The sequence below is a fragment of the Podarcis gaigeae genome (assembly GCF_964106915.1).
Source record: "Podarcis gaigeae genome assembly, chromosome: 6".
Taxonomy (NCBI): Eukaryota; Metazoa; Chordata; class Lepidosauria; order Squamata; family Lacertidae; genus Podarcis; species Podarcis gaigeae.
Window position 1 is genome coordinate 39044640 of NC_139682.1, and position 19515 is coordinate 39064154.

Sequence of the window (19515 nt, forward strand, 5' to 3'; positions counted from 1 at the left end):
GGTCTACTGGAATGACGCTCCAGGAATATGCAGTATGTTGGAAGAGGCGACGTGGTTGACCTTGCGAAATATGCCCTGAACAGTTCAAGATGAAAAACAAATGAACGCCACGCAAGGAGGTAAGGTCGTCGATCCAGTGCGTTGTTAGGAGCCTTTTAAGAACGTTAGAAGAACAGCTGCTGGTAGTTTTGACTCGCCCCGTGATGATTTTGAAGATCTTCGCCTTAATTTTGCTTGCAGCCTTCCTGGTTGACGAGGAAAACCTTCCACGTGATGTGACTTGAAGGGTTTCAAGCTGCTGTTCCAGCACAAGGACATTCTGTGCGAAGGCCTTTTTAAAATTATTGTTTAGCCGCTTCCAGGTCTCGTTTTTGGAATATATCTGGCCTTTTTTGATGCGTGCAAAGTGGGGGGCGGGGGGAGGGTCTGTTTTGTTCTTTTGTTTTTCCGAAACTAGCGTGAGCGGCAAGTGACCCACTTAAGAAGGGCGGCCGCGTGGTGGAGCCGCTCTGAAAAGCAGGGAAGCGCTCCTGCTGCCGTCCTGTTGCGGGAGAAAGGGAAGAGCGCTCTGCAACTCGGAGGGAAACGTTCTGTTCCGTCCGCTGCCGCCGTTGCCGAGGCAATGACAGCGCCGACGGTGATGCAAATGGTGTAACCGGTTCAAGAGGCGCACAAGCGCCGCCCATCTCGCCAGGAACCTCCATGCTGGGCTCTCAGGCGCACTTTCGACGCTTGCCCAGCTGGGTTGCCGGATAAAAGTCGCACTTCTGTATTGCTGTGGGGGGAGAGAAGGGCGGGCAGGCTTGCTGCGGAACTGCGGCGGCTGCAGTTCCAAAGTTCTGTTTCTACAGCAATGGTCCCTTTCCTTAGTACCCTGAATTTCTGGGGGTGCTTTAAAAAGCATTTTGACAGCCATGCAGCGGAGGATCTTAAGAGTTGCATGGCCTGGGCATGTTTGGTAGGAGTAGTAAATTCAGTGGGGCATACTTGTAAGTCAGCGTCTAGGCAAAACATTTCCTGCCCTAAAGATTTTAGGATCAAATTTCCGGGGGACAGCAAAGAAACGTGCAATTGTTCTGCTTATTGATAACATGAGGCATAAGCAAGCTTTCCAGTAAAACAGAATTCTTTGGGAGGTGTAAGGAGTCTGTGGTGTGTTTGTTTTTCCATTCTTCTTTCTTTTTAGAGATTTAGAGGGTGCTTTTAACCAAGGCCACATTGCTTTGAGCTTTCTAGAGCTGCTTGTAGGCCAGCTGAAACTGGCATTGGCAAAAGCAAGCTGCTTTCAAAACGTTGCTTTTCCCCCTCGCTACAGAAATTGTGAGTTTGAGGGAAATTATTGAAGAAGATGAAAACTTGCATTTATCTGAAGATGCACCCCCCCCCCCAGCGTCAGAAGAGCTGACATGTTGGCATTACCAGGGAATAAATACTAGCAGACCACTCAGAATCCACCCCCCAACGCGTTCTTTAACTTGCACAAGATTAGGAAAATGCAGTGTAGCAGTATGGTATCACGTATATAGAAAATATAAATATTTGGTCCTGGTGGCTGCAGTTGATTATAGCACAGAATCTAATACGGGAAGTTAGTTTGGTTACCGTGTCTTTCAGTTTATTTTGATGACTTTAGGGTGGGGGCATTTTCAACAGAAACCCAAAGTCATCTGGGTCACTTATATCTCCATAAATGCTGCTGACAATTGCCAGAGTCAGTCTTGCGGAATGGAGACAAATTCTAGAAGAAAGGTGATTTTAGTCAGCAGTATTAAGAGCAGAAGACCTTTAGTGCTACTAAGGAAACCATGTTGTTGCTTGTGATATGAGCTCTTACTGTATGAAGGCTTCATTTAATGACGATTAAACTTGTTGATTAAAGCACCTTGTTTTTATAGACAACAGACTTCAGGTGCCTCTGAAAGCTTTATTCTCTTAATATTTTGTTTTTTTCTGTGGGGGAACTGAATAGATGGTTCCGTCACTAAGCCATATTTTGAATTACTATTTGTATAAACAGGATCTATCTTGTATTCTAAATCTAGTTTCTGTCATTTTGACAGTGGTTTATTCCTATTTGCCGTTATGTCACATAGTTGAACTTCCTGATTAAAGGAAAGGGTACATTATATACAATTTCATTGTTATAATTTTTAGTAATTAAACCTCATCAAACTAATAAAATAATAGAAGTCTTATAAAATATTTAATATTGCAGATATTTAGGATACAATCTACCCATATTTTATCACTGATAAAACTCACTGATTTTGGGAGAGGCAGCATTAAGCCAGTTAGCAAGTTCCAAATTAAAAAAAATTAAGCCACATTATAAGAGTAATGAAACATTGCAAACAAAAAAACCTAAAGGTAATAGTGACTTAGTTAAGGGACATGTTTTCATTCTATGAATGTTTCTGACTTGCTATTTTTGAGAGTGATTGTTTCCTATTGACATTACTTTTAATAAGAGAGTAGGCTAGTTGTCTGCAAGGAACCCTATTTTTAAAAACAGGACCTCTTTAATCGTTTATAAAGCTAGTAAACCTCTATATATCACTGTGTGTGCTAGATTTTCAGAATGATTTCCTAACAGTACTGTTGGTAGCATTGAAGAGCTATATTTCTGAAGTACTGTAGGTGGTTCTAAAAATCACCATATCAGTATTGTGCCAATGTACAGAACGATGCTGCTGCTGTCTAATAACAACAGCGAGCGTTCCTCAGGACCAGGAAAAATATACAAGGTAGCTACACCACCCTCATTTCACAGAAATTGCTTAAAAGGTACCTGCAAATTTTGCCCTGTAATTTTCTTTCTAGGAGCGCTTGAGGCTTACTTTTTTAAAATGAAAGCTAAGGGTCTGAGGCACTTGCCTGGGGCACCACTGGAAGCCCTTGTGGGCACACTGGGTTGGTGACTGCTGCCTTATAAGAACCAGAAGCAAATGATAGTCAGTGCAGTTAGCGTTCACTTTTCTTTATACTGTACAGTCGTACCTTAGTTGTCAAACTTAATCCATTCTGGGAGTCCGTTTGACTCCAGAAACGGTTTGAAAACCAAGGCGCAGCTTCTAATTGGCTGCAGGAACTTCCTGCACTCAATCGGAAGCCGCGGAAACTGTGTCGGGCGTTCGGCTTTTGAAAAACGTATGCAAATCGAAACATACAATTCCGGGTTTACAGTGTTCGGGAGTCAAATTGTCCTGAGTACCAAGGCATTTGAGAACCAAGGTATGACTGTACTTTATTTATCAAAGAGTTCTTTTCAGTATGGTCAGCTTTTCAGTGTTTAATGGAAGTAGAGGCTGGCAATAAGGCTGACCAGGATTTTAATATTTTGGGTCCTACACCTTTAAACTGTTGTCTTGCATGGCACCTGCCCAAATCTCCAACTTTGTGCACAGCGGTTCCAGAAGCCTTGATATAATTTTGCTTGGTTTTATCTAGTTTTTAGGAAATTTTATTGAATATTATTGTTGCATAGTACTATATGTTTATTGCTTTTGTGGAAACGAGCTAGATATTTGTTATTATAAATAAATAAGATTATGTGGATAGCTTGGCTACCTCAGGTTTGGATTATTACATTTCCTCAAATCAGAAACAGTAAATTTTGCCGTAGGCCCCATCACCATAACTTTTTGGTATAAAAATGTATGCATTCAGGTTGGCAGTAGGATGCACTGACATTTAATAAAGAGAGAAGTGGTCTTGCGTGAAACCAGCTGCTCAAGACAAAGCAAACACTTGCTTAGCTGATTTCTATGTCCTGTCCCATGGCTACCAGCACTTCAGCCTTGGCCGTTTTGTTCCAGGACAAATAACAAAGCCAGAGGAATCAAAAACAAATCATGTGAAAAGCACTTGGGGGGAGGGGGGAGGATGTTACCATGGCAATAAGAAAGTCAAGTATTATTTTTCCCATGAGATATTGGAAGGTTGTAGTTTCAGTTCATTTCTTTCTCCCCCTGCCCAATAGTGTTTAACTGTATTATTATCATTATTTATTTTATTTACTAAATTTGTATACCACCTTTCATTCTAGGATCCAAGGGCAGTTCACAACAGAAAAATACAAAATGAGAACACAAATTGCATAATAAAACAAAAACCAATAACCCTCCCCCCACAAACATATTTAAAATGCCATATAAGCTTAATCATTCAAAGGCCTGGTTAATAGAGAAATGTTTTCGCTTGATGCCTAAAGGTATGTAATGAAGGTGCCAGGTGAGCCTCCCTGGGGAAATCATTCCACAAACCACCGCAAAATGCCCATTCTTTTGTTGGTACCCTCCAGACCTCTCGTGCAGGAGGCACACGACAAAGAGCCTCAGATGATGATTGCAGGGTCTGGGTCATTTCATATGGGGAGAGGCAGTCCTTGAAGTACCATAGATTCTGGCATAATAGGCGATTGGGTGTATAAGCCTACTGGTTTTGGGAGACTTCAACGTCCATGCTGATACTGCTCCCTCCTCACAGGCTCTGGACCTAGTGACTTCCATGGCAACACTAGAGCTCTCCCAGTTTGTTTTGGGCCCCACTCATCAAGCAGGCCACACGCTGGATCTGATCTTTGGGGCTGGCATAGATGTGATCATGCTCCCCCCTGTGGAAGTGCCATGGTCTGATCACTATGCTCTGAAAGCCAAGATTGATTTCCCGCTCTTCCCCTGCTCAGTTGGCGAACCTATTTGGGCTCGTCCACGAAAACTGATGGATCCTGATAGATTCCAACAAGCCTTGCAGGACCCTGCTCCTCCTGGCAACTCAATAGATGACCTTGTTGAGAACTGGAATAACCGGCTCTTGGCAGCCATTGATGAGATCGCGCCTAAGTGCCCTCTGCGACCCTGTCGAAACCGGGCCCCTTGGTTTACTGAGGAGCTCCAGAAAATGAAGCAGGATCTCAGACGGCTAGAGCGAGTATGGCGACGGACTCGTGACGGAGCCTCAAGAACATCTTATAGGAGGCTTATGAAAGCCTATGAGATGGCTATGAAAGCTGCTAAGAAATCTTACTTTGCAGCTTCCATTGCATCCTCTAGCTCTCGTCCGGCACAGCTTTTTAGAATATTTACGTCAATAACATCCTTAGGAGGACAACCAAATTTAAGCACAAATTCGACCTACAGCTGTGAGGCATTCGTGAGCTTTTTTGCGGAGAAAGTCCTGTTGCTCCGCCGTGACCTCCCTGCCAATTTAGATACAGTGACTGAACTGGAGGCCCCTCGACTGACTTCAGGTCCAGTGTTGGACCATTTCGATCAGATACTCCCTGCTGATGTGGATAGATTCCTCCAAGTTGGTAGGCCCACCACCTGCCTCCTTGATCCGTGCCCGTCTTGGCTGATTAGGGAGTGTCCAGATGTTGCACGGACCCCCCTGGTTGAAATTATCAATTTGTCCCTTGACACGGGGACATTCCCAGGGGAAATGAAGGAAGCAGTGGTGTGTCCACTCTTAAAGAAAACTTCATTAGATCCCTTAGACCTATCCAATTACCGCCCAGTTTCAAATCTTCCATATCTGGGTAAGGTAATTGAGAGAGCAGTTGCTGAACAGCTTGGTAGGTTTCTGGAGGAAACATCGGCTTTAGATCCATTTCAGTCTGATTTCCGTCCTGGTTTTGGGATCGAGACGGCTCTGGTTGCCCTAACAGATGATCTCCGTAGACAACTGGATCGAGGCGGGTCAGGACTGCTGATCCTTTTAGATTTGTCAGCAGCCTTTGACATGGTCGATCATGATCTTCTGGACCATCGCCTCGCATAGCCTGTAACTGGCTGTGCTCTTTTATCTCTGGTCGGGGCCAGAGGGTGGCACTAGGGAGGGAATTGTCGTCGCGCCACTCCTTGGTGTGTGGAGTGCCACAGGGCACAATTCTCTCCCTGATGCTCTTTAACATCTTTATGTGCCCCCTTGCCCAGATTATCCGGAACTTTGGGCTGGGCTGTCACCAATATGCTGATGACACTCAGCTCTATCTGCTGATGGATGGCCACACCAACTCGGCCCCGAACACACTGACCAGATGCTTGGAAGCTGTGGCTGGGTGGTTTTGTGGGAGCCAATTGAAACTAAATCCTTCAAAGACAGAGGTCCTATGGCTGGGTCGGGATGGCATGGGGATGAGGGACCAACTCCTTTCTCTTGCGGGGGCCCAATTAGTGTCATTGCCTTCCGTTAAGAGTTTGGGTGTAATCCTTGACACCTCCCTTTCCATGGAGGTGCAAGTTACAGCAACAGCCAAGGCGACATTTTTCCACCTTCGCCGCATCAAGCAGTTGGTCCCTTACCTTTCCTGCCCCGATCTGGCCACAGTGATGCATGCGACAGTCATCTCCAGGCTTGACTACTGTAATTCGCTCTACGTGGGGCTGCCCTTGAAGCTGTCCCAGAAACTCCAGCGGGTGCAGAATGCTGCAGCGAGGCTCCTCACGGGGTCTCTGCCATGGGAGCATATTCACCCAGTGCTTTTCAAGCTGCATTGGCTCCCGGTGGAGTACAGGGTCAGATTTAAGGTGCTGCTTTTGACCTTTAAAGCCCTTCACGGCCTAGGACCCTCGTACCTACAGGACCGCCTCTCCCGGTATGCCCCACGGAGAGCCTCAAGGTCCATAAACAGCAACACCCTAGTGGTCCTGGGCCCTAAGGAAGTTAGATTAGCTTCAACAAGAGCCAGGGCCTTTTCAACTCTGGCTCTGGCCTGATGGAACGCTCTGCCTCATGAGACCAGGGCCCTGCAGGATCTGATTTCTTTCCGCAGGGCCTGTAAGACAGAGTTGTTCCGCCTGGCCTTTGGCTTGGAGCCAATTTGATTCCCTCCCTCTCTTTTTTCTTTTCCTTCTCCTGCGATGAGGCTATCTTTTAATATTTTAATGTTGTATTTTAATTTTTTTTAAAGTTGTAATAATTCAACTTGTTTTTATTATTGCTTGTAAGCCGCTCTGAGCCCAGCCTTGGCTGGGGAGGGCGGGGTATAAATAAAAAATTATTATTATTAGATGACCCCCCCCCAAAAAAATTGGCAGCTGCCAATTTGGGGGGTTGCCTTATACACTTCGGCAGCTTCGCTGGGCAGTGGATGGCGGGCTCCGCGCCGGGAGGAAGCTGCCCAGCGAAGCTAAGCCGGCTTCACTGGCCGGCTTCCTCCTGGTGCAGAGCGGAGCCCGCTGCCCACTGCTGCTGCCCAGCAAAGCTGCCACCGCCGCAGCAGTGAGCAGTGGGCTCCACGAAGCCGGCTTAGCATCGCTGGGTAGCTTTCTACTGGCACGGAGCAGAGCCCGCCACCCACTGCAGCCATACCTGGCGTATAAGACGGCCCCTGACTTTTTAACCTCTTTTCCGGGGTTAAAAACTCGTCTTATACGCCAGAATCTATGGTATTGTGGTCCTGAGCCATTTGAGGCTTTATAGGTCAAAACCAACAGTTTGAATTGGGCCTGAAAACTGATTGACAGCTCATGCAGTATCCCTAATCTGTCCCAATTGCCCAGTGCCAGGAACACACACTCTAGATCGCTCCATCCTCCCAATTGGACAGAGAGCTTGGAGAGAGAGATGGAATCTTTCTAGACTACAGTGGTACCTTGGGTTACATACGCTTCAGGTTACAGACTCTGCTAACCCAGAAATATTACTCAGGTTAAGAACTTTGCTTCAGGATGAGAACAGAAATCGTGCAGTGGCAGCGCAGCAGCAGCAGGAGGCCCCATTAGCTAAAGTGGTGCTTCAGGTTAAGAACAGTTTCAGGTTAAGAACAGACCTCCAGAACGAATTAAGTTCTTAATCCAAGGTACCACTGTACAACAATTTCCCCTCCCCGACCCTCAGGTCTGCCCTGCTGCTTCACCAAATACCCAGCCAGGTGAGCACAGTTGGGTGAGACCAACATCACCCTGTCCACCCACCCAGATCTCTCTGATACAGACCAGATCAGCCTCATTCACAGTCAGATCCTGGATGATGGAGGCCTTACTCAGAACCAATCTGGCATTCAGCAACAGCAGCGGCAGACCTGAGAGCTGGTTGATAGAACGTTTGCAATTCCCCAGGTTGGAGGAGGGGCTGGTGCATGGCACAGTCACTCACTACCTGTACCATGAGCTCTTACCTGGCCTGCCCCAGCCCCATTCCTACCCCATGCCTTCCCTTGCCCAGAACCACTGCAATTGGGGTGTTTAAGCTTATTAATTCTGTTGCTTCCAAAACTGAGCTTGGGGGGAAATTATTTGGTCTTGATGCTCATGTTGAAGGATGTGTAGCATGTGCACCTGCATTGCCAGTCTTTATGTGGTGAGTGGGGAGAAAGAAACATGTCATGTATCTGTAGTCTTACTATGACTTCAGCAGAACATTCCTTTTGCCTCATCACATGTAGTGCTTCTCAGAAGGAAACTTAGTGCCCTATGTCTGAAGGATTATTTATTAGGTCTCTGTGCTTGTGCCAAATGTAGCATGGAAACTCTTCCTACCATAAGCCTGGCACTAGATCATACTCCGAATTTACGATTTTACTCCTGAAAGACAGGCAGTTTTTGAATAAAAATATACTTAGTAAGACCAAAACTAATGATAAAAAGTGAAAAACTAATTAAAACTGACATGTCTGGCCTTGAAGGGTGTTCTATTGTTTTGCTACCTGGGTGGTGGAAAAAAAAGAAGCAATTGCAGGTTCTTTTTTTAACACTGATAATGCAGTCATATAACATCATTTGGAATGGCAAGCAGGCAGTCTATATCAGTTTTTTTACTCAGCAGTATTTTTACTGCTGATAGTCACTGCTGTTCCTAGTGACTAAATCAAATACTCTTCTTAAAGCTCTACTTTCAAGCCTATTCTGTGAGCTTCCAGAACTGTTTCTTGTATAATTGTAACCAATTTTCTTGACACACCTCTTTCTGGTTGCCAAGTAACCAGTCATATTGCTAGGAATCCATATTGCTATGGTATCCTCATTTCTGTTTCTCCCCCCACCCCACCTCTATTTAATTTTCTGCTTTAATTAATCAATTTTATAAAGCAGAAACATCTAGCTTTGTCCTTATGAACACAAGACACTGATATAATATATGTAAGAACGACAGCTGATGATTAAGGATATGATTTTAGGTGACGTGTGTGTTGCAATCAGCTAAACAGGCCCCTTGCTATGAGAATTCAGGTTGCTACGGTTACCTATAGAAACTAGGACTTTGGGTTAACTCAGGACATCGATGCACAAAGCTCAGTATCTCACGTCCCTCTACACCAGCACAGATAACGTGTCATTGCCTCTGTATCTGACTCCATATCCAGTACATCATTTATAGGTTAGCTTTCTGAAAATTACTATATAGAATTAATCATATAACAGTTTGCAACAGAACAGAACTGGGGTCAGCTTTAAACAAAAACAAAAAGGGTCTGGACTGACCAACTGAAGTACTTAAATTCTTAAAGCCTCTGCTGCTTTAGTGTTCAGCTGTGTACACCTTACCATTTACTCCAGTGCAATTCCACTGCTAGTTTTTGAAGCCACATGACATTGGCCACAATCCATCTATATGCCGTAGTTTCCTGAGAAGTAGTGCTGATTGATAATGTTTTCTCCCAAACTAGCTTCCAGCTGATTTGAAAACGTAAGCCCTGGTTAAGGTGTGTACATTTTTGTGTGCCTCCTCCACGAGAGGTCCGGAAGGTGGCAACACAAGAACAAACCTTTTCTGCAGTTTCTCCCTATTTGTGGAATGCTCTCTCCAGGCAAAAACTTTCCTCTATAACCAAGCCTTTGGCCTTTAACTATTTGTGGCCTTTTGGAAGAGCACAGGTTACCATGCATGTGCAAAGGACAACTTCACTGAAAAGGGGTTCTGGGACAGAGGGTTATAGCTGTAGGGAAACAAATCAAGTAATCAGTAATGGTGTGTACAGCAATGTAAACAGTGGGGGGAAACAACCTCACTGTGTTTCAAGCTTCTAATATGTACATGGCCTCAGACTTTGAGATCTGTATCCCAGTATAACAAGCTCTCCCTGGAGGGAGTTCAGGTATCTTATGGGTGGTCTTGATAATGTGATTCACCACAAAACAAGATCACAATAGAATTTTAAACACATATAAATAAAAACTAATTGAGGCAGTGAGAAATCAAGCAAGGATTAGATTATTTACGTGCTACACATTTCTTAATAGCTACTCATTGGACTTCAACATCTTTCCGATTAATTAGTTAATTTAAAATCAGTATGTCAAAAATGAGTTTAGCTTTGCAGTAATAAAAGTAAAATAGAACACATTTTAAAGTAACCATTAATATAACATTAACAGTTGCATTTTTATCATTGGTTAATTATGTTTATTTGTTTCAGCCACGGGCCATAACAAAATTACAAACAAATTCAGACATAAAATCAGAGGCAGAGGTACAGCAGCAGATAATAAACCAAAAGGGGGAAAATATTATTAGCACTACAGGAATAACTTAAGGTTACCAGACGTCCCTGTTTTCCGGGGACAGTCCCCGGATTTACAAATCAGTCCCCATACAAAATCCATTCAAGTTGAAAAGTGTCCCCAGATTCATTGGGAAAAATCAGGTAACCTTAGAATAACTGTCTTTGGGGAAATCCAGGTTATATGAAATTACATAATCATCTGGATCAGTGGTTGCCAACCTTTTTGAACCGGTGGACAAATTCTGAATTTTGAAAGAGTGCAGTGGGCACCAATCCCAAACTAGCTGCCATGGAGGCGTGGTATAACGCAAAATGGCTGCGATGGGGACAGAGCATTACATAGCATGGCTACCACGGGGGGAATGTTTGAAGAGGAAAAGGTATACTACAGGGGAAGCATAGCCTTGGAAAGAATTACCATTCCATCATAAATATCTAGTGCTGTTAACTGAGGTTTGTGTAATAGAGTGTTTGTTTACAACCACTGCTCTTCTTGGTAGTCTTGCTAGTCTTTATTAGCTGATGGTTGCTTGACCTATAAGGCACTTACTCTGGCTGAGACCCAAAAGTGGGCCATGGGTTATTTTGAGATGAGCCTCAATGCCACAGCCAGACCAGTATCTCCTTATTGGCTTGTCCAACCCTCTAACATGCCATAGCCTTTTGGCTGAACCAATGCCAGCACCAGCAACTCATTGTATGCACAACAAAGGTGGCTAGGAGATAGAGAAATGCCGTTGGGATGAGGAAAGGAATGTGTCCCTCCTTTGAGGGGAAAATATGCTAGAGGAAGTTTTGAAGGAAACTGGAATAAGATGACGATGATTGTAATACATAAACGGGGAAAAGAGAAGAGTATAAGAGAGGAAAGTTGTTATGAGGAGAAATAAGTGAATGTCCCTCAGGGAGGAGAGATAAAAGGAGCTGGCAGTTTGGGCGGGGGTGGTGGTATGAGAATAAAGTATAAATTGAGTATGAAGGGGAGATGGAAGAAGAAATTACCTGAGGGAGCTAATGATTTGCAAGACATGGGGGATGGGAAGGGAAAAGTGTAAAAGAAATAGCCTTCTCCATGTAGAGCCTCTGGATCTGCTGGAAGGCTGTCACAGAGCTCAGTAGAAGGCTACCCAGAGCTCAGTAATTTCCAACTGATCATGTCAAACTCTGCCTCAGTCTGTCATGATTTTGTGACAGGACCTGCTCCTACACCACCATTTTTTGATTGGTGGGCCTCATTAATTTCTGACTGCCTTAGTTGGGCGCTAGGGGTACAAAATTTGAGAATCTCTGTTACAAGGTTCAAAATTCAAATAATTGCCAGATGGGTGCAATCAAACACACATTTAATCAAGAACTCACCATAGTGTGAAATAAAACTTTTTCATAATGTTTTTTTATTTATACCCTCCCATCTGACTGGGTTCCCCCAGCTACTCTGAGCAGCTAACTTATCCTTCCCATTTAACTGTTCATAGCCTGATCCAGCATTTCTCAACCTTGGGTCTCCAGATGTTGTTGGACTACAACTCCCATCATCCTTGACCACTGGTCCTGCTAGCTAAGGATGATGGGAATTGTAGTTCAACAACATCTGGGGACTCAGCTTCAGAAAGGCTGGTCCAATCGCTAAGTGAATCCCAACAGATTTTATCTTTCTACCCTACAAATTATTTCACCATCAGAGGGCGATAAGAGGAATAACAAATAAAGATGGGTTTGGCTCCAGGGTATTGATTTATATCATTTATTAATAATAGTGCAGCAATCTCTTCTGTCTCAGTCACAGCAGCTTTATATTGGGGTATACCCTGTGAATGTGAGCTAAATCTACGATGTAAAAGATTTTCCAAGTTGGTTTTGCCGCCATGTGGATGACTTCATACAAGACTTAACAACTGTATATGTATTTGTCTTGGAAGGCAGCACTTTATGTTTGGTAATTATTTTCAAATTTTTCAATAACATTTGTAAAAACAAAATGTGGGGGAGAAAATTATACGTTGTAATCTTTTAAATCCCAGTAGAAATGCTAATTACTCCTCTGCTTTTCCAACATAAGCATTAAAGCCCCTTTCCAATAAAGTTACTGAATTTAAATAACTATTCTTCATTAGTTAAGTTGCTGAATACTTAAGTCCTTCCAAATAACAATAATATCACTTGGGATAATATAGACGCTTAACATTATATAATTAAATTATTTCATTTAACCTTTTATAATTACGGTAAATTATTTTTTGATGTGTAACTTCATGATCAGAATTTATTAACCATAATTAATTGTTCACAATCTGTTTTCAGGTCATCAACACACACACACACATCATCATCAACATAAACACACACACAATCTGGGCCCTCCATACCCACTTGCAGAAAAAAACAATCCAGTGAGTTAGGATCTTATCCATTAATAATTGTATAATCTCAGTTTCCTAAAGACGAACAGCCAAACACAGTATCATATTTCATTAATAAAGAAAATCATACCCTCCCTCCCAACACATATTGTTGGTGTTCCATTTTTCCAGAACAAAAGCATAACATTTGCTTATCCACGGAGTTTGGGGGAGTAGAGGGCCAAGTGTAATTCTGAGTTGTTTGGAAAACTATATTTATTTTCTGCTTACAATTGTTTGACTACCGAACAGATCATCATCTGAGTCCTTCATTTCCTAGTATGCGGCATTTTGTGCCCTTATTGTGCTGTTTGAGAGGACTGAATTTGAAAGTTTTTCATCTGATCTGCTTAGATCCAGAATCTCATAGCCCAGAAGGGTGACTTTGGAAAGAGACAATATGTTATTCCATTGTATAGCTCTGTCAGAAACTTGTGTTCCTTCAGTTAAAATACAAAATCAAGTGAGCTCTAGGGACACACACTTTTATCTTCCTACCCTGTCCATTCATGAGCTTTCTGTGGGCTCATGAAACAGGAAACCTTGAAAAAGTAGAAGTGTGGCTGTAATTGGGATTATTCTATTTTTAGCCCGTGAAGCAAGCAGTCTGCTGTCCTGTCCGTGTCCCAGCAGAGGTGTTACATAACTCTGACTTAATTCTCTGTATCTGCTGCTACATCAACTTCCCCTTTCCTTTGAACTTTGCTTTTAAAACAAAACAAAACACCAGGCCTTTAATTCTTTAAACTCTTTACTTAACAGGAATATTAAGCACTACGTTTACAGCAGCTCCTTAAGGGCATTGGGAAGTTCTGAACAGAAATTAACCAAATGATTTAAGAAACAAAACAAAACTCACACAACCTTGATTATCTAGCAATAACTTCAAATATGTTGGACACTACTACTTTCAAATTAAGAGATTTCTGTAATTTGCTAATTCTAGAGTTGTCACCTGTGTTTATTTAGGGTAAAAGCATAACAGACAAGTACATGATCATGATTGTTCTTTGATATTCTTTTTAAGGGTCATTGTGTTTCCTGCTTAGTTAATCTGTGAATCTGGATGCTTGTGCTCACGTTATGGCCTTTGTAGCCTGGCCATTTTCCAGATTCCAAGAATGGATAGTGCATCTGGTTGGTGAGATAAACCCAGGATGTACTCTTTAACCTACTCTGGATTAACCAGGAGAAAGGGAAAGCAAGGTGTGTAAGGAACAGAAGCTGAGCAGCATAGGAGAAATTTAGAAAAGATGTGTAGTGTTATCAAGGCATCATAATGTCTAGGTCAAGCCCGTTTTAGGCTGAGTATATACTGTATACTGTGGGGGTTGGGGGTTTGTTTTGTTTTTTTATTTAAATACGTTGTGGCAGATTAGTTCATTATACTAGGCTTGTTGTATATGTACAAAGCTGATTTGAGACGACTGGAGAGCTAAGAACATAAGATGAATCTGCTGAATCAGGCCAATGGCCCATCTGGTCCAACATCCTGTTCTCACAGTGGCCAACCAGATGCCTGTGGAAGTCTGCAAGCTGGACACGAATGCAACAGCATTCAGCCTGCCTGCAATTCCCAAGAACTGGTGTTTAGAGGCACAAATCCTCTTGACAGTGGAGGTAGAACATAGCCATTGTGGCTAACAGCTGTTGATAGCTTTATCCTCCTTGAAAATGTCTAATCCTCTCCAAAAGCCATCCAAACAAGTGGCCATCGCATTGTGGGAGAAAATTCCATAGTTTCAACTATGTGCTACATGAATAAGTACTTTCTTTTGTTCATTCTGAATCTTCCAACAATAGGTAGTCACAGGCCCTACTTTTTGCAAGAATTGATAATCTAGAAAAAGAATGTTCCTTTTATATATGTATGGCTCCTAGGCATCCTTGTGAGGCACGCTGCTTTCCTTTTTTTCTTTTTTAAAAAAACGACAACCCATTTATTGTTTTATTACAACTATATGTAACAGTATATTCAGCATAAATATATATAGTACATGTTAAAAGAGTTCTCAATCAAGTAAATTCGATAGCAAGATACCCCAGGACAATCTATATATAAATGTTAAGCACGGAAAGACGTCCTGTTTTGTTTGCTTATCTAAATTCTCCATCAAGTAAAGTAAAATAGCCACTAAAGTGCAAAAAAAGGTAAAGAAAGAAATAAGAGGTTAAGGTCTCCCCTTGCCTTGCCCCCAGATGCTTAGATTGTTCCTAAGACAATGTATGATTGGACCGCATCTTGTACTTCTTCATTTTACTTATTCATTATTGAATACCAGTTATTTATGAATGAATTATATTGTTGCCTTTTAATTTTTATAAAGCTCTAGTTAGTAAGTTAGTATGTATTATAAAGTTAGTTTGACCATGTAAGCCAAGTACCAGACTCTTAGTTAGCCAGTCCCCAATAAAGGGTGGATTAATCTTATAACTGATAGTTACCAGGGTTGCTGTTTGGAAATAAGTGATCATTGATTTGCCACCAGGGGACAAGGCGGCTTTTACATAACCCAAAAGCATAATTAATGGTCCATGGGCAGTTCATAAGCAGTCATTATTTTTAGTTTACTTACTACCTGGACTTTGATTTTAGGGCATGCCCAAAATATGAGACATATTGACAGTGCTCTTGTGATTTCTCAGACAGCTATTTGTAAATATTTGGGTTAATCTTTGTGATATGAGGTACCATTTAAAAATCAGCTTGTATTTATTTAAGATCCATACAAACCATAAAGGTACTCCAATGTTTTTCATTCTATGGCAAAAAGTGCTTAATATTCTCACTGCATCTTTGTCCTTGCAGTAGTTTAGCCTCATTTAGGGATGGGCCAATCTGTCAGTTTGGTTTTCTCTCAGTTGCTCATTGCTCCAATTTTTCTGTTCTCCACATTTCCACATTAGACTGCATTTTTTTCAGTGTACAAAAAATCCTCATGAATTCATAAGCATTTTCATATTTACAATATTGGATGTAATTTTCCATAATACAAGCATTTTTTCAAGGCAGTTTACCACAATATAACACATTTTGTTACATTATTTCCACTATTATTTTTATGCACATTTTGCATTATGCATTTCTGTGCACATTACTTGGTCGGAGAACTATAATACAAAATTCAGAGAAGTTGAATTTTGAAGGATGGCTAGGATTTGGTTTGCATATTCTCTTTGGAAAGTGTGGATTGGGCAATTCACCTTTAAATTGAATCAAATTTCTCCCCTAACCCCACCATGTCAGATCACCTCGTGTTGTTAAATCCCACAGTAAGATTCACTGAACATTCAGTCCCCTTTGAGGCTATATGTCTTGCCATGCAACTGCAAGGAATGTGTGCATGTTGAGAATTGGGGGGGGGGGTGTTACTTGAAGCAATGGTTTTAAGAGGAAATAAACAGAATTCTAATGTACTAGAAAATGGATTTCAAAGCATAATTTATCCTGCAGGTTTCAGAAATATGGTAAAAAATATGGTAAAAACTGTACAAATAATTCTCTTGTCTCTCCGTCCCCCCAATTTGCATTGCTTCCCCCCACCTTTTTATGTGGACAATATAAGGAATTGCATGCTGCCTACACAAGGGTTAAGTGAAGTAGGGCCAAAGAACCCTACTGCATATTGTACCTTCTTTTCTGAATTATTTCTTCTTGGACATGTAGCTTATGCTAAGGCCATGATCCTGTGCGCTGTACACACTGGGACTTCTATCTGAATAAACATGAATTGGACATGAAGAGGTTATATGCATCCCTTGGATTTATCACATTACTATACATAACACTATTACCCTGCGTCTCCCAAGCTTCCCTGGGAACATGCCTCATAGCATGTGCTTGTGTCTTGATCTTGTATTTTTATTTTTCTTGTGCTTTTCTCTTGTATTTATTTCATGACTAATGGCTAATGAAGCACAGAATGTCAAGCGTAGAGAAAGGCTATTTATGGGCTACCAATGCAATCCCTGCAACTTCCAGTTATGTTGTCAAGTGTACCTTCATGTTACGAGGCATCCCTGTGGTCTCTATTCTTAGCAGCTAATCATGGAAATAATTCTCTTCAGCATTACTGGCTTCTTGGCTTCAGAGGTTCGCCAGCTCTCCTGCTTACAGAGGCGATCAGCTTCCTGTCATTTGCCCCACCTGCAGAGAGTAACGGTACTAGATATCGTATCACTGCCCACTCCAGTATCTTTAAAGAGGCCCCCATTTCTGATGCTGTCACACCCATCATACTAATACTAAAGGTGATTACAGATGGTGTATGTTTTATGGTTAAAATGAAATGTAGAACAGTAATATCCTATGATGCCACAGAACACGATTGAAGCCCTCAATTAATTCCTTGCGTGTGATTGCATAATTGTCTCTTTAAAATGGAGGCATAGGGTGCTGTATTGTCTCATCAATGCTAGGACTTTGTGTTCCCTATATTAATGCCTGCTGTTTAGTTCCACTCCTCAGTTTTATCGCTGTTTGTTCCTGTGTGTGCAGTTACTTGTACTTGCTAAAATAAGTGTGCAAGCATTTTTACAGCAATCCAATATGCATGCTTTGTAAAACTCACTGTCAACATACTGAAAATGAATTCAATACTGCCAGAGAACGTGAGGGAATAATAGGGAATAATTGAATAATAGGGACCAGGCCTTAGAAAAATGCTTAATGTGAAAGGTAGATCAAAGTACTTTGGAGTTTGTATCTCATTAAGTCAGCATTTGTCTGACTGTCTTAAAGTGTCACTTTTAGTGGTGTGGACTGAAGACAACATTCAGTCTGAAATCCCTTTAGTGCTCTAACTGCTTTAGAGGTGAGCGCCTTCACTTCAGCCTGAAGCAGAACCTGGTCTTGGAAGTACCAGAGCTTTGAATCTCCCTATTTAGTATCATGAGGAAATGGCTGGTGGGTGGGAGAGATGACTCCTCACCAAGGACCTTTAGGAAAGTGGGGGAGCCTTAACTCCCCGTTAGATTTCTTTGAGCCTGTAGAAAGCTAGCAGGGCAGGGTCAAGTGGACCTCCCAAATTCCAAAAAATTGTTGCTGCTGTAGAAAACGCTCTGTTCAATGTGTCTCACATCCCAGCAGACATGGGAATGGAATGGTGTGCAAAAGAGCCTCTGAAGATGATTTCAGTGCCAGGGTAAGCTCATACCCTGGGCCAGGTTCAAGGTGCTGTTATTCGTATGCAAAGCCCTTAATAACTTAGGACCAGTTTACCTACAAGATTGCCTGACCCTGCATGTGCCCACTTGATTGCGTCGATCACTGGAATTGGCACTACTACAGGTGCCAGCCACATAATACCCATTCCAGCAGCTGGATCTTGGTGACATAAGTTCCTTCTTCGCCTGATTGGCTGCTTGGTGAGCTAGCTGCATATGAACCAGTTCTGCTTTGTAGTCAATGAGGAAGACGCCTGTTCCATACCTGATTTCAAAGTGGATCATGCAGCAAAGAGCATCTGTTTTAGCATGTGGTTTCCTTGTTGTGGTTTGGTCTATCTGCTAGTAATGCTAGTTTCACTATTTGTACAGGGTCAAAACGTAATGCATTTATTCTGTCTTTCCTCATAACTAATGGTTCTTTCTATCGTGTGCCCTCTATCCCTTCCAACGCTACTAATTCTTGTGGCTGCACACAAAATAAGACTCGTAATTTTAGTCCCTGTTTAGTAGTGTTGAAGATAAAGTTTTTAACAATTTGAGGGATACAACTTTCGTGCTCCCCCCCCCGCCCCCAATATTCAGTAAGAGATTTTATGGCTTTAACAAGGACCTGACCAATCCCCTATTGCCATCTTGAAAGCTGGAGCTTGTTTTCCTCATTTAACTCCAGCAGTAAAGTACTTTTTAAATGCTTCCAGTGTTGGCATTAGACTACTGCTGTTCCTCTTGGCTTTGCCCCCATGCTGGGAAGAAAAGTAGGCCTTTTTCTTTTAAGGATTGTACAGAAGAGATTGCCATTTAAAACACCACCCTACTATTTTTGCTCAGTAGAACAAAAGCAGCCATACCCCACAACTGTCTGCACTGTCTCTTTTTTGAAGCTTCTCGACGGAAAAAGTGATAAACTATTTCTGGCTCTTTGAGCAGTAATTTAATACCAAACTACTGCTGGTCAAATGTGAACTTTAGTCACAGGGACACATCCAGTTGTAGGTTTAGCAGTACACTGATGTATACTTCCAGCATGAACCTGCCCTCACTTGGATGCTCAAAATAATCTGGGTGAGTGATAGACATTGTATGTCTGCTTAAACATCTTTTTTTTGTAAATATCGTTCACCAATGCTGTTGCTGGCATTCTCCCATGTTACAGCTCAAGGGAACACTGTAGTGCCTTTTACCCTGTAATTTGTACATTACAGGTTGCATTCTAGTTATAAATAAAGAAATATGTGGGCATGGTTCAATTTTGGGAACAGTTTGTACTCGTAACACATGTGAAGGCAGGCAGTCGTATTGTGAAGCATCCTCTGATGTGCTGTAGCCTTCCTCAAATGGAGTGTCCAGGAAGTTCTTGCTGCTCCAATCCCTGGGGAAAGCTACCAACTGTGAAATGAGCTTCAAATGGGTCCACACCAGTTTTCAGGTTACGGGATTCAAACCCTGTAGGCATCTTGTGTACAGTTCTGGCTTTTCCAAGCAAAGAAAGCTAAGCACAGTCTC